The 12,966-nt window shown below is 42.5% G+C and overlaps 1 protein-coding gene and 1 long non-coding RNA gene across 6 annotated transcripts in view; one reads left to right on the top strand and one right to left on the bottom strand.

The window, feature by feature from the left end:
* The window catches only part of WIPF1 (WAS/WASL interacting protein family member 1), a 179,749-nt gene that overhangs the window by 32,857 nt on the left and 133,926 nt on the right, over positions 1-12,966 (bottom strand). The window lies entirely within an intron of this gene.
* Positions 1-12,966, top strand: part of LOC137524941 (uncharacterized) — a 166,689-nt gene that overhangs the window by 101,877 nt on the left and 51,846 nt on the right. The window contains exon 4 of the long non-coding RNA XR_011022818.1: positions 8,081-8,203. This is a non-coding gene — a long non-coding RNA (uncharacterized lncRNA). The remainder of the gene's footprint in view (positions 1-8,080; positions 8,204-12,966) is intronic.

Here is a 12,966-nt window from a genome sequence, read left to right as displayed (position 1 = left end):
CGGATTTGACGCATAGCAGGGTTTTAAGGGCAGAAATCACATTGCATGCTAAATTGGAGGCATAAAGTGCTTTAAAACATCTTGCGTGTGTATACATCAATCAGGTAGTGTAATTAGTGTACTGCTTCACACTGACAGACCAAACTCACTGTGTAATGCACCGCAAAGAGCTGTTTGTGTAGTGATGGCCGTGCTGGACTGGTGCACACCATGGTGAGAGTGCAGGCCATGGCGGTTTTCAAGCCCATATGGTCGCCAGGCTGAGGTAGCTGAATGACAGAACAAGTGACTGTCCAGCTGATCGAATTTGATCTGTCCACAATGATGCAACAACTTTATTATCTTGGGTGTGCCCCCCAACACACTCATATAGCTGGCGGTCATTGCTTCATTGTGATACGCAAGCCCCTTCACCACACCAAGGTAACGATCAAGAAGGGGAATTGACACATGTACATGCCTTTTGTTTTTGCAGCTGCACTGCAGCTAGAAAAATTAGGCAGGCATGTACACGCACCAGAAAACATTATCAGAGGCGTATCTAGAGGGGTGCAGGCATGGCTCATGCCATGGGTGCCACAGCACCGCCATGCCCGCGCAATCACTCAGAATTCATATCAGATTAATACTGTTATCTGGGGAACATGGCTATTTATGTATATAGGGTGCACTTGGCTTAGTGTTAGAACAGAGGACAGAGAGGGAATAAGAAGAGAAAGTTACTTCAGCAATATCCCAAGCCAAAAAACACAGGTAACCTTAACACATGCATGTGCGAAGGGATGCTGTTTTTAGAGGGAAAGGGGGCTCCAATGGGGAGGGAGGGGGGCAATTTCAGTGTTTGCCATACTCTCTAAATTACCCAGATACGCCCCTGAACATTATTACTGTTTTTGTTAGCCTTAAAAATTCAGGAATCCACCTGGAGTCCTGGACCCTGTTGGTGGTGGCGGAGAAGGCACTCAAGTGGCCTGCAGGCAGAGATGCTGTGTGGGGACTGACTTAGTGGGGCAGGCAGTCACACGGCGTGCAGGCAGAGATGCTGTGTGTGGGGACTGACTTAGTCTTCAGACAGGCCTGGCCGTGCTTTGCAGACCAGGCATCCGTGGTCAGATGGACCCTTGACCCAACGCTGTGTGCCAGATATGACACCACTTGCCTTTCAACATCAAAGTACAGTTTGAGTATTGCCTTTTTTGAGAAATAATTGCGGTCTAGTATCTTCCACTGTGGTGCGTGGCTTTGCTTTTGTGTGCTGCTTTTCGTCAGGTGGTCATCTCATTGCAGTTTGCGCTTTGTCATCATGTGCCTTCGTAAGGAAGTTGTCCCTACGCGGGTCTTGGTCTTTCCACGGATCAATTTTCGGTGGTAGAGAGTACAGATAGCGTTGCTCTCATTTGAGGAAGACGCACAAAAAATTTTCCACACCGCTGAGCCCTGGGATGATGGCACTTTGGTGGTGGCAGCCAACTGAGTGTTAAGTGGGGTGCCAGAATCAAAGCAGGAGGAGGAAGATATGTCACGGTTCCGTGCGGATACTGAGGAAGATGAGGTGCTCTATGTTAAATAGTCAACTACGTCCTGACAATCTTGGGGGTTGATGGCACGTGCCTTCTGAACACTGTACTTTGGTCCAGGGCCGTACAAAATCATAACAGCATGACCTCGAACAGACTTGCCGGGTGGCCTGCCTCTGGCTCTGCCTTTGCCTGTTTTGTCCATATTGGTGGGGGGGGGGGGGGGGGGGGGGGCAGGATGAAGTGAAAGGTATGCACTGACTTGACTAATACAATGTGCAGTCACACAGGGGCAGTAAAAAGGTATGCAGTGACTGGTATTACAAATGTGCAGCTGTCACACACACAGGTACAGTGAACAGGTATGCAGTGACTGGTATATAAAACTGCGAGCTGTCACGCAGGTGCAGTGAACAGGTATGCACGGACTGGTATTACAAACGTGCAGCTGTCACACGCACAGATACAGTGAACAGATATGCAGTGACTGGTATATAAAACTACGTACTGTCACGCAGGTGCAGTGAACAGGTATGCAGTGGCTGGTATATAAAACTGTGTGCTGTCACACAGGTGCATTGAACAGGTATGCATAGACTGGTATTATAAATGTGCAGCTGTAACACACACAGGTACAGTGAAGAGGTATGCAGTGACTGGTATATAAAACTGTGTGCTGTCACGCAGGTGCAGTGAACAGGTATGCATGGACTGGTACTACAAATGTGCAGCTGTCACACACACAGGTGCAGTGAAAAGGTAGGCACTGAATGTGCTGAGACTTGCACAGTATAGCAATTTGCAAGGGCCACCTGTGACAGACAGGGCTATATATGCAAGTGTCAGTGGGCCACACAAAAAAAAAAAAAACACATTACAAGAACATTAGCTCTCAAAAGGGGTGCTCAAGTATCAGCAAGGAGCAAGCTAACAAGCCTAACTAAGCTTTCCCTATCTCGTCTCCAATGTCCCTCCCTTCTCTCCCTAATATCTGAGCGGACTGAGTGAGAACATGGCAGACGCTGCTGCCTTTTATAAAGGGGAGGGGGTGGCTCCAGGAGGGAGTGTAGCCTGATTGGCTTCTATGTGTCTGAATGATTGTGATGTAGAGGGTCAAAGTGTAGCCCAATGATGTAGTATAGGGGTGGGTCTAACTCGCATAAAGTTCACGGTCGTTCGCGCGAATAAGTTTGCATGTGAAATGTTCGGATAATCTCTAAAAGAGAGGACAGGGTTTAAAAAAGAAATCTGTGTGTGGTTTTGGTTAGATGGATTTTTTCTAACTTCTCGTTGAGACCATCTGGAGACAAAGTTTTTAATACCTGTATCCAGTACATCTCACGTTTTTTTAGGAGATCAAAAGCATCCGAACGATTTTGGGGTATGGTTTCGATGAGGGTAATGTGAATTAAGTCTGGATTGCTATTGTGTTCAGTGGTGAAGTGAGTGATAAACTATGCAAAGGGTATTTGTTTAGGATATTGCGCTTGTGTTGGCCAATCCTGCTTCTAGCCAGTTGGGTGGTTCTCCCCACATACTGGAGCTGGCAGGGACAGGAGATGATATAAATAATGAATCTAGAGTCACATGCAATTGTATCTTTGATTTGGTATATTGAGTGCGTAACCTGGGAATTAAATGTATTGGTATGGGTGATGAATTTACAAGCTGAACATCTAGAGTGGTTACAGGCAGAACAACCTGGCAAAGCGTTGGGAGGGGTGGGGATGGTATTACTGGGCGGAGCATGTAAACGACTTGGGGCCAGAATGTTACGGAGATTGGGTGCGCGTTGATAAATGATGGCCGGTGTAGGGGGGTATTATGGATCGGAGGTGTGGGTCTTGGAGGAGAATTTCCCATCTGTTGGTGAGGATTTTTCTTATGTGTTGGTGTTGAGTACTAAACCTGGTGATAAAACGGGGTTGGGATTCTGTGTCTGTGGGTTTGTTCCCGGGGTGGGGGATTTTTGCTTCTGGCTCTGTGGTTGGCATCTTTTAGAAGTTTTTGGGGTATTTTCGATCTATGAATTTTTGGGTCAAAATATTGGATTGGATAGTGTAGTCTTGGATGTCTGTGCAATTTCTATGTATTCTTCTGTATTGGCTGTATGGTGTGTTTTTGGTCCAGGGGCGGTGATGATAGCTCTGAAAGTGGATGTAGTTGTTGGCATCGACTAGTTTGAAATATGTCTTAGTTTTGATCTGGTGTGTGTCTATATACAGGGTGAGGTCAAGGAATTCAATCGATATGGGATCATGATATGACGTGAAATGTAGGCCTGCAGGATTTGTATTAAGAAATTCTATAAAGCTAGGAATTGTCATGCAGTCTCCTTTCCATATAAAGATCAAATCGTCTTTGTAATGTCTGTAAAAAATGATATTGTTGAAGAAGGTATTGTCTTGGGTCATTTTTAAGCTGGCCACTAACGGTCCAATTTCTAGCGAAAAATCGTTCGAGCGATCAGAAATTCTGATCGGATTGGTTGTAAATAATCTCCATTGGTGGACACAATCGATTATGAACGAGTGAAAAAATTGTCGCCCGAATAAATTTTTGTCGAACGAAAATTTGGATTTTCTTGGTGGTCGTGATAGATAGGAAGCAATGATTGGTTAGTTGATGGTGTAGTGAACGATTTTTCGTCCGATCAGAATTTCTGATCGTTCGAACGATTTTTCGCTAGAAATTGGACCGTTAGTGGCCAGCTTAAGACGTTCCAAAAAACCCATGGCTAAATTAGCATAAAATGGAGAGGAAGAACTGCCCATCACTACTCCGTTTGTTTGGTGGTATATCTTGTCTTGAAAAGTGAAGATGTTATTGTTGAGGATGAATTCTGTACATTGTATGATAAATATAAGGGAAGACGCCGAGAGCCCAGTATAGTGTAGTATGTACTGTAAATTGGGTATGGAAGGTAAGTATAGGTAGATTATACTCACAAACAAGGGTTACCGTCCAGGTAACCACTATGAAGGCAGGTGAGGAGATTAGACCTGTCCCCACTCAGGATTAAGAAGTCGCTCTCTGTAGATCGGGAAAAAAGAAGAATTCCCCTCCACCAGGGGTGGAAACAACTGCAAAAGTAGTACAGAGGCGCCAACAGGGTAAAAACAATATTTCTTTAAAATGGATAAAATGAAGTAGGTAGCGGTGGACTTACCCCTCCAAAACAGACACAAAAATTGCTGTTTTAAGCAAAAATCAGTTTATTTACATACTCCGAACAAGGTGCAACGCGTTTCGCGGGTATATCCCACTTCCTCAGGCAATAAATAGGAGCATATCACTGTTGACAGAAGACAGTATGCTAAGTACTCATACAGACAGCCAAGATATATAAAAAAAATTATTATACAAAAATTAATTTAAATTTTTTTATATATAGAATATTTTCATAAAATGGCTAAAATGGGCTTTGAATTGAATATATATCTGTGTATATGCGTGCTCATATTTTTGTCTCTCATACATATTAACACAGGAGTATATAGTGTATTCCAAGTATAATAGGTTGTGGGGAAAGAAACTGGGGGGGGTTGTTTTTTTCTCTCAAGGGGGGGGGGGGGGGAGCGATCAATGTGCGGACTAGTAAGAGAAGCAATCTTATATGCATATGCATATAAGATTGCTTCTCTTACTAGTCCACACATTGATCACTCCCCCCCCCCCCCTGAGAGAAAAAAACACAACACCCCCCCCCCCAGTTTCTTTCCCCACAACCTATTATACTTGGAATACACTATATACCCCTGTGTTAATATGTATGAGAGACAAAAATATGAGCACGCATATACACAGATATATATTCAATTCAAAGCCCATTTTAGCCATTTTATGAAAATATTCTATATATAAAAAAAATTTAAATTAATTTTTGTATAATAATTTTTTTTATGTATCTTGGCTGTCTGTATGAGTACTTAGCATACTGTCTTCTGTCAACAGTGATATGCTCCTATTTATTGCCTGAGGAAGTGGGATGTACCCACGAAACGCGTTGCACCTTGTTCGGAGTATGTAAATAAACTGATTTTTGCTTAAAACAGCAATTTTTGTGTCTGTTTTGGAGGGGTAAGTCCACCGCTACCTACTTCATTGTATGATAAATGATTGTTGTGATTGTGGCATTGATGGATTGGATTTAAGGTAATGCTGTAATGCAGTAAGGCCACAATTATGTGGAATATCGGTGTAAAGGGAAGTGACATCGCAGGTTAACCAGATGTAATCTGGCTGCCAGGTTATGGATTGGAGGAGTTCTATAAGGTGTTGTGAATCTTTGAGAAATGATGGTAGAGATTGTACATGGGTGTGTAGGTGTGTCTATGAACCGGGAGAGATTGCTGGTGACTGAATCTACACCTGAAATGATTGGTCTGCCTGGTGGTTTGTCAATATTTTTATGGATTTTAGGAAGATAGAAGAAGAAGAGTCAGGCTAGGTCCACTTTGACTTCAGCAATGGGTCAGAAGGCTGAAGTCTAGGCCAAGCCAGGTCAACAGATTAGGATAGAGTAAAATGCAGGTCAGAGTAAGCAGTGAATTAGCAACAGCAGGCTTCAGGGCAGGTTGAGGATAGGACAGCTGAAAATCAAGGATCTAGGTGTTAAAAAGCGGTTTTGGCATTAGTGCCAATATCACACAGCGTGATATTGTTAGTTAACACACGTGCTAATGCCAGTATGCAAATGCTAGCAAATATGCTTATGCTAATAGCAAACATATTACCTTAGGCTTAGCACACAAGCAGACACCTGCAAACATTCAACTTGGCCAATACGTGTCAAGCAGCAAATCACCTTTCTTCAAAGCACCCTTTAAACCCTAGTATAATACTGCATATTATTTCTTATTTATGGTAAAACACCTTAAGCCAGTAATTGGTGCATTTAAAAAAAATGAGTCAGCTGCTGAGTCTTTAATGGGTTGGGAACTACGGCTGTGAACTATTCCAACTAGTGTTTCCACCCTCTTTTTCATTTCCAACTCACTTATCATCTTAACATTAATTTTTATTAAATTCAATGTCATTTCCCCCTGAGCATCAATCTGAATGGTTTGAAAACTATATGCTGATGGGCCATAAGGATTTGACATTATTTCAGTTTGATTTTGTCTTTTCAATCCTCACTTCACAGACCTTTTAAAGGAGTGCATTTAAAAGATAACTTTTTTTAAAAAAACAATATAGTTGTAGTTCTTTTGAAAAAAAAACCCAAAACAAAACAATTAAATAGCATCTATAGCAGCATTTCATTGGTGATTATGGGCCACATCCTATTCTTGAGCTAAGCAGCGTTAAGCGCTGGTGAGTCTGAAAATTAGGCAACAAGAACATCTCCTCCGTTGCATAAGCACCCCCTACTCCTCCTGGGCACTAGAGGTGGGGAAGAGCACCTTGTCCATGATGTAGGTGATGGGAAAGCTTTATTGTCCTCTCTCTTACAGAGACCCCCATATAACGTACCATATGTGGGCTGGTGTAGCACAGTCCCATGCAGGGTGGCAAGGGTTAATGAGATTTGGGGGTGCACGCTAAAAAATTGGCATGGGCTTCCCCTTTGAACTTTCATTGACCCCTTGTCACCCATGCTCTTCTGCAGAGCCCGTGTCCATATCATTATCCCAGGAAAATAGATATAGAGGATCACTTTTGACCCTATACCTATTTAGGGTTAGCAAATAGAATAATAAACCTTGTAAAAAGGGTAAAAAAAACAACCTTTTTTTTGGTATTATTCTGTTTTTTTTATTTGTCACTTCTTTCTTCTTTTAAATCTTTCTTCCTTCTTCACCTTTAATTGTTGATTGAAGGGTCCTCCAAGGTCTGTCCCCGACGCTCAACTGACATCTTCGCTGTATGCCAGGTACTGCCGGCATTGTTGCCTCGTGATAATTCTCAGGACCCGTCTTGACCTCCATTCGTGCCGTCCACTTCTCCATCTTTAATGGAGCCCCAACGGAAGCATCTTTCAATGTCCTGCTGGGGCCTCACACTCCTTCACTAGGTGCACCAATAAGAATCAGGAAGCGGCTTATCACCTCGAATAGGATGTAGGCCTATTTCTGCTTCCGGTAATTTCAAGGTCTTTGTGAAGTTCCTTCTCTCGCCATAGCCCGGATACCCCCACCTCTCGCCAAGTGATGGAAGGTCATGTAGTCTCTGCAGTACCTTGCCCATGTAAGAGGCCCTGTTCACACTCGGGCGCTTTCAGCCTGGGTTTTGCTGATCGCCGGCGATCAGCAAAGCCCAGCAGCACATGTAACCCCATGGGATTACACTGCGACAAATGCAGCGGGCTTGCATTTTCCAACATTCGCAAACACAGTGCATGCAGCATTTTCTGGGCAGTTGCATTGGTGATGCTCATTAACTGGAAAATTGCAAAAACCAGCAATGCAAAATTGCAGGGCATTTGCGATGGCATTTTGCCATTCTGAGTGTGAACAGGGCCTAAAGGTGGCCACTAATGATCCAATCTTTTTCATCCAATCTTACCATTTCTATGTAACATAAGTGACTGCCTAAAGTATCCATTCAATATATTCCCTCAGTTTACTCTTCACCTACATATATTTGGGAAGACTGGATGAAAAATTGGATTATTTCTGGCAACCTTGGGAAGGGAAGGATAAACCCATGCAGGGAATTGCCCCTAGTGGAAACAAGCCCTTAATGTAAGTGACATCTACATAGGAAAAAAAGTTATTTACAGTGCACTTACTCTGGAACAAATGTATCCTTGTGTGCATTTTTATCATGGTGCCATTTTAATTTCATGTTCGTAGATCTTAATATCTCATGATTACATTGTGATGTGCCTGAGTACATTTAGTATCTCATCCCTCTTATTGCAACAGGAAAGAACCTTGTGCTCATGATACATTGTTTATATAGCAAATAAAAATCCAGGAAGGAGAGAGGAATCCTCCATAACTGCTCTGATGATTAGGCACATGTAACATCTCACCATTTGTGCCTTTGAGAGACATACATCAGAATCAGAAAAGAGTAGAAGAAAGGTTACAATATTTACAATGTGCAAAACAAAATACGGAAGCAATTAAAGGGACCCTAAGCAATAAAAAAAAAAAAAAAAAAAAAGAATTCTGGACTTACCTGGAGCTTCCTCCAGCCCCCAGTAGCCCACGAGGTCCCCCAGCATCTTCTTAGGCTCTTCCTTGGTCCTGCTGGCTTCTACCGATATTTGGCAACTCCCCCTCCCCTTCCCCCCCAGCGCTCCCATCACGCCGGTCACCGTAAGCATCCTGCACAAGCATGGTTCAGTCTTTTGAGAAACACACATGTGCAAGACACGGCGTCAGACATGACGACGAGACAGGTTTGCCCCCAACAGATTAGCATACAGTCGTCACTTGCTAGTAGCCATTTGAACGTTGTACTGTTCATATAGGCCTGAAGAAAGAGAATATTTTTTACCTTCATGGATATTGGAGCGCGCTCCTACCAAAGATTTTTCAGATAACAGCCTATTATTATATCAGCCACAATGTATTTTGGATATTTATTTAGCTCTGTGCTACCTTAAATACCCTATTTAGTACTATTTATTGTAAAGGTTGGGACAAGAAATTTACATTGAATTTATATTCCATATGACCTTTTGCGTTTAAACAATTAAAGGAGACCTGCAACTAAGGGAAAGAAAAAATGTATAAATACCTGGGGCTTCCTCCAGCCTCCTTTAGGCTGATCGGTCCCCCTTGACATCTTCCCAGGCTGCCTGGATCCTCTGCTAGGCGACCCGGTAATTCCACCAGTCGGGGCGTACTGTGCCTCATTGTTTCCATCTTTGGGAGAGTTCTGTGCCTGCACAATATTACTGCACATGCGTAGAACACTCCCGGCCATGGGGCCGTGCACGGCCCTGAATGCGCCTGCACCGACTGGTGAAGTTACTAGGCCGCCTGGCGGAGGATCCAGGTGGCCTGGGAAGATGGCTAGGGACCAATCAGCCTGACGGGGGCTGGAGGAAGGACCAGGTATGTATACATTTTTCCTTTTACTCGTCTCAGGTACACTTTAAAGAGGCATTGACTCAAAATAGACAGATCCGTTACAGCCTTGCAGACAGTTTAGACTTAATTCCAGCAGGACTGCAACCTGCTGGAGGTGGTGGTGTGCATGGAGGGAGTTCAAGTGGTTGACAGCCGAGGGGAGCACCACAGGTGAAAATGACAGAGCCTATCATGACAGGCTCTATCTTAATGATGGTGGATTGGAGGTTGTTAGCGTTAAATACTTACCTGTTCTGATATCATCCCTCCAGGTAGGTGACCGCTCCAGCCCCCTCAGAAATTAGGCCATCCCCATCTGTGCTGCCGCGGTCACACCAGCTCAGAAGTTGCTGCCTAATTGGTGGCTGCAGAGCTGGGAGCGGACCGCAGCATCGCCAGTGGAAGTTTACGAAAAGTGTTGGAAGTCTTCAGTAACATGGTCGACACTGCACTGCCGAGGAGGGTTGAAATATGTTTTTATCAGGTATGTTTTTAAGACTGAAGACCCCTCCCCCATCATCTTTAAGTCAAAGCCTGTCATTTTTACCTTTTTAGAACCTCTGACAGGTATGTTGAATAATGTTAGTTATTTCATTACAAAGGCTCCTGCTGTAGGATGCAATATATTCGGCAGGTAAGAAACTTTTCAGTTGTTGATGGTGAGATATTGGAAGCAGGAAAATGATCAGGCATGACTTTGACAAGGGCTACTTTTTGGTAGACGATTTGCCCACAGGGGAGTGAAGGCTAACCTATCTGGATTGATTATACGAAAGAGCTACTGTGGCACAAGTTGGTGTAAACTCTCTGCTGATGATGATGATAGAACGGTGTAGTGTGGTGCTAACATTTTATCTATCGGTTGACAGAAAAACCACCAATTGAGTCCAGGATTGTGGCAATATCAACTCACATATCTTTACCTTATTGCTGATATTGTGGTGAAACCCCTCCCACATTTTTAGGTCATGACCATGGCCCTGACAGTTTGCTGTCTGTGAACCTCATAGCATTGTGAGTTTTTTCCAACTGCCAAACAAGCAGTATCTCCTTTTTGTGGGCTGTTCGTTTACTGAAAGTTCAATGCAGAGACATCGCCTGACAGTACTAAAGATGTGGCCACCTGTGATAAATGTCAGAATGTTGAGGCGAGGAAAGATTTTACAATGGGCAAACACTGCCTAAATAATATATAAATGAATATTGTAAAATAAGCAATTTTTTCTTTTTTTTTTCATTATGTTATTTTCATTGCAATTCCTCATAGAGACACTAAAGTTTAGTTTTTTACCTTATTTTCTTCTTCAGCCTTCTTCAGCATTAAATTCTAAGCTGAATCGATGGATCCCCGCGACAGAACAAGTTATTTATAGCCCTGAAATTGACCTGCAAAGTTTCACGATGTTGCAGGTCGTAGATTTTGCTTCCTGGTAGAGGCAGAGCTGTGCGCAGTAGCTCTGCCTCTTATCCAGTCAATCTCCACCTCTCCCCGCCCCTCCCCTCTCAGTGAAAAAAGACTGAGAGGGGCAGGGAGAGGCAAAGATTGACTGGAGTAGAGGTAGAGCTACTGCACAAAGCTCTGCCTCTAACAGGAAGCAGAATGATGCGACCTGTGGAACTTTGCAGGTGAATTTCAGGGCTATAAATAACTCGTTCTGCCGCGGGGATGCGGCGATTCAGCTTAGAGTTTAATGCTGAAGAAGAAAATAAGGTAAAAAAAAAAATGAGACTTCAGTGCCTCTTTAAATGTTTTCTTTAAAAATTCTATGTTCTGAATGTTTGTTCTTTTATAATGGCAATAAATATCCATTTCCATTTTATGAATTAACTCGCTAAAATCAGAAGTTGTGGCAGAACCTAAATAACTAGTTAAAACACAAATACAAAATGTATTGGTATTTTAGCTGGTACCTTAAACATTCACTTGAAATTTGTGTCACATGATCCTTGGTTACTACTTCCTGAATACAAAATTGTGGCTTTGAGGGTAATCACTCCACAGTGCAAAGCTCATTCACTAAACTGAGCGGAAGGCAGAAACTTGATCACATTAACTACTCACATTAGGTATAGAAGAATAAGAATAAAGGGCATATTACCAAGTGGTATTTTGAATTTATTTTATTAAAGCAATGGCGTACTTTCAAAAACCAGACTTTCCTCAATACTGTTACACTTTCCACACAAAAGTTTATTTAAAGCACTACTTCAGCCTCCCATTTTTAAGCTATGCAATATTTACATTAATCAGCAATGCACGGTTTTTTTTTTGGCTCGCAGGTTTGTACTTTCTGCAGTAAATATATTTAAAATACCTAGCTGTCTGGCTCCTGTAGAACTTCTCCAGCAAAAAGAAAATCTACTGACCCCACCCACATCCATTCTGTTCCAAAATGATTAACACTTTGTAGCTAGAACTGCAGCTACAGTTCTTCCCTGCCCAGCATGTAAGAAGGCATTTAACCGTTTTAATTATGTTTATGAATGCAATGAGTGCCTCTCATCGCCTTACCATGTGTTGTTGATTTTTGCATTAATCATTTTATGAAAGTAAAGGGTTAGGTGTGGGAAGGGTTTAATGCTTTTTATACACTAAGGCGTGGCAGGGAAATAACAGTGCTCATAACCTAACTCAGCTGCAGTGCTGGCCACAAAGTCTTCATATCTTAGAGGGAGGACGTGGGTGGAGCCAGCTGATCTGTGTACACATGGAAAGATTAACAGGTACCTCCTCTCAGTTCCGTCCTAATTCATGTAGATGAGATGACAGCCGGATAGGGAGGAAGAATCTGGACTACAATCTTGCCAATAAAACTGAACTGCCTTCTCAACAGTAAATAGAGCTACAGGACCCAGATAGACATTCATTTTAAATATTGCAAAAATTACAGATGAGCAATGCAGATTTACTACCATATACACATTTAAAAAGTGGGAGGTTGTGTTAGGGCTTTACATTTGGTATCCAAAAGTTCAATTTAAAGTTCATATCCTCCTATATTACTAACATGAAAAACGTGATATTAGGATATTGAAAAGATCATGAATACACAATAACTTTTTTTTCAAATATCTAGATCTATAAAAAGTTGTATAACTGATTTTTAACATGATTATAAACGGTAGTGCCAGCACCACCAAGAATGTGTTATTTGCTGTCCTAGTAAGAAAGAGCTGCCTTTTATAGAGCCCTTCCATTCTAGCTTGTCCACACACAGAGTAGCTGTCTATTGAATAATATGTACACCCTACACTGCTGTCTAGCCAGCTACTAATTATGCCGGTTAGTAATGTCTGCTTTCTTTTGAGATATCTCCCCAGAAAAAGGCAGCTTCAAGTGGCCAAACTTTTTATCCTGGAAGATGTCTGATCACGTCTCTCAACCAACTTATCCAGTTCTAAAGAAGCAGAGGAAATACCTA

Source organism: Hyperolius riggenbachi, chromosome 7 (assembly GCF_040937935.1).
Source record: "Hyperolius riggenbachi isolate aHypRig1 chromosome 7, aHypRig1.pri, whole genome shotgun sequence".
Lineage (NCBI taxonomy): Eukaryota > Metazoa > Chordata > Amphibia > Anura > Hyperoliidae > Hyperolius > Hyperolius riggenbachi.
The sequence above is the reverse complement of the archived record's forward strand: the minus strand, read 5'-3'. Positions and strand labels throughout refer to the sequence as shown.